Raw genomic sequence first — 2,805 nt, 5'->3', positions numbered from 1 at the left:
TGTCCATAAGCCTGTTTTCTTGAATTGTTTGCCATCTCTAATGAGATTTTAGTAGCTTGTACCCCAAAAATTCCCAGTTTCTCTATTACAGAGAGGGGCATGAGGTTTATCCCTGAACCAAGGTCACACAGAGCCTTTTCAAAGATCATGTTGCCTATGGTACAAGGTATTATGAACTTTCCAGGATCCTGTTTCTTCTGAGGCAATGTCAGTTGATCCAGATCACTTAGTTCATTGGTGAACAAGGGAGGTTCATCTTCCCAAGTCTCAATACCAAATAATTTGGCATTCAGCTTCATGATTGCACTAAGGGACTTGGTAACTTGCTCTTCAGTAACATCCTCATTCTCTTCAGAAGATGAATACTCGTCAGAGCTCATGAAGGGCATAAGGAGGTTCAATGGAATCTCTATGGTCTCTAGATGAGTCTCAGATTCCTTTGGTTCCTCAAAGGGAAACTCCTTATTGATCACTGGACGTCCCAGGAGGTCTTCCTCACTGGGATTTACGTCCTCCCCTTCCTCTCCAGGTTCGGCCGTGTTGACTATGTCAATGGCCTTGCACTCTCCTTTTGGATTTTCTTCTGTATTGCTTGGGAGAGTACTAGGAGGGATTTCAGTGATCCTTTTACTCAGCTGGCCCACTTGTGCCTCCAAATTTCTAATGGAGGACCTTGTTTCATTCATGAAACTTACAGTGGCCTTAGATAGATCAGAGACTAAGTTTGCTAAATTAGAGGTATTTTGTTCAGAGTTCTCTGTCTGTTGCTGAGTGGATGATGGAAAAGGTTTACTATTGTTAAACCTATTTCTTCCACCATTATTAAAGCCTTGTTGAGGCTTTTTTTGATCCTTCCATGAGAGATTTGGGTGATTTCTCCATGAGGGGTTATAGGTGTTTCCATAAGGTTCACCCATGTAATTCACCTCTGCTATTGCAGGGTTTTCAGGATCATAAGCTTCTTCTTCAGAAGATGCCTCTTGAGTACTGTTGGATGCAGCTTGCATTTCATTCAGACTCTGAGAAATCATATTGACTTACTGAGTCAATATTTTATTCTGAGCCAATATGGCATTCAGAGTATCAATTTCAAGAACTCCCTTCTTCATAGGCGTCCCATTACTCACAGGATTCCTCTCAGAAGTGTACATGAACTGGTTATTAGCAACCATGTCAATGAGTTCTTGAGCTTCTGCAGGCGTTTTCTTTAGGTGAATGGATCCACCTGCAGAAGTATCCAATGACATTTTAGCCAATTCAGATAGACCATCATAGAATATATCCAGGATGGTCCATTCTGAAAGCATGTCAGAAGGACACTTTTTGGTCAGTTCTTTGTATCTCTCCCAAGCTTCATAGAGGGATTCACCTTCTTTCTGTCTGAAGGTTTGAACATCCACTCTAAGCTTACTCAGCTTTTGAGGAGGAAATAACTTGGCTAAGAAAGCCTTGACCAGCTTATCCCAAGAGTTCAGGCTATCTTTGGGTTGAGAGTCCAACCATATTCTAGCTCTGTCTCTCACAGCAAAAGGGAAAAGCATGAGCCTGTAGACTTCAGGATCTACTCCATTAGTCTTAACAGTATCACAGATCTGCAAGAATTCAGTTAAGAACTGAAAAGGATCTTCAGATGGAAGTCCATGAAACTTGCAGTTCTGCTGCATCAGAGAAACTAATTGAGGTTTCAGCTCAAAATTGTTTGCTCCAATGGCAGGAATGGAGATGCTTCTTCCATGTAAATTGGAATTAGGTGCAGTAAAGTCACCAAGCATCCTCCTTGCATTATTATTATTTTTGACTGCCATCTCCTCTTCTTGTTCGAAAATTTCTGAAAGGTGCTTGCTGGATTGTTGTAATTTAGCTTCTCTTAGTTTCCTCTTCAGAGTCCTTTCAGGTTCTGGATCTGCTTCAACAAGAATATTCTTGTCCTTGCTCCTGCTCATATGAAGGAGATGAAAGAGAAGGAGAATTTTCGAAAATTATTTTTGAAAAAGAGTTAGTGATTTTCGAAAATAGTTTTTGAAAAAGGTTAGTAATTTTTTGAAAATAAAAATAAAAAATTAAAATAATTAGTTAATTAAAAAGAAATTTTGAAAAAGAGGGAAGATATTTTCGAAAATTAGAGAGAGAGAGTTAGTTAGGTAGTTTTGAAAAAGATAAGAAACAAACAAAAAGTTAGTTAGTTAGTTGAAACAAATTTGAAAATCAATTTTGAAAAGATAAGAAGATAAGAAGTTAGAAAGGATATTTTAAAATCAATTTTTGAAAAAGATAAGATAAAGAGATATTTTTGAAAAGATATGATTGAAATTAGTTTTGAAAAAATTTGATTTTTAAAATCACAATTAATGACTTGATTCACAAGAAATCACAAGATATGATTCTAGAACTAAAAGTTTGAATCTTTCTTAACAAGCAAGTAACAAACTTGAAATTTTTTAATCAAAACATTAATTGATGATGTTATTTTCGAAAATTAGGAGATAAAGATAAGAAAAAGATTTTTGAAAAATATTTTTGAAATTTTCGAAAATAAATAAGAAAAATGAAAAAGATTTGATTTTTGAAAAAGATTTTGAAAAAGATAAGATTTTTAAATTGAAAGTTTGATTTGATTCATAAAAACAACTAGATTTTAAAAAGTTTTGAAAAAGTCAACTCAAATTTTCGAAATTTATGAGTGAAAAAGGGAAAAATATTTTTTTTATTTTTGAATTTTTAATGATGAGAGGGAAAAACATGAAAAAGACTCAATGCATGAAAATTTTGGATCAAAACAATGAATGCATGCAAGAATGCTATGAA

At 35.2% G+C, this 2,805-nt stretch overlaps 1 non-coding gene across 1 annotated transcript; it reads left to right on the top strand.

The window, feature by feature from the left end:
• The first annotated feature begins 1,301 nt into the window (after positions 1-1,301).
• On the top strand, positions 1,302-1,409 carry LOC148570164 (small nucleolar RNA R71). Its single transcript, XR_015880407.1, has one exon. It is a non-coding gene; the product is annotated as a small nucleolar RNA R71 (small nucleolar RNA).
• Positions 1,410-2,805: the final 1,396 nt, after the last annotated feature.

This window comes from Arachis ipaensis, chromosome B3, assembly GCF_059453495.1.
Source record: "Arachis ipaensis isolate K30076 ecotype BB chromosome B3, ASM5945349v1, whole genome shotgun sequence".
NCBI lineage: Eukaryota > Viridiplantae > Streptophyta > Magnoliopsida > Fabales > Fabaceae > Arachis > Arachis ipaensis.
This window is presented reverse-complemented; position numbering and strand designations above follow the sequence as displayed.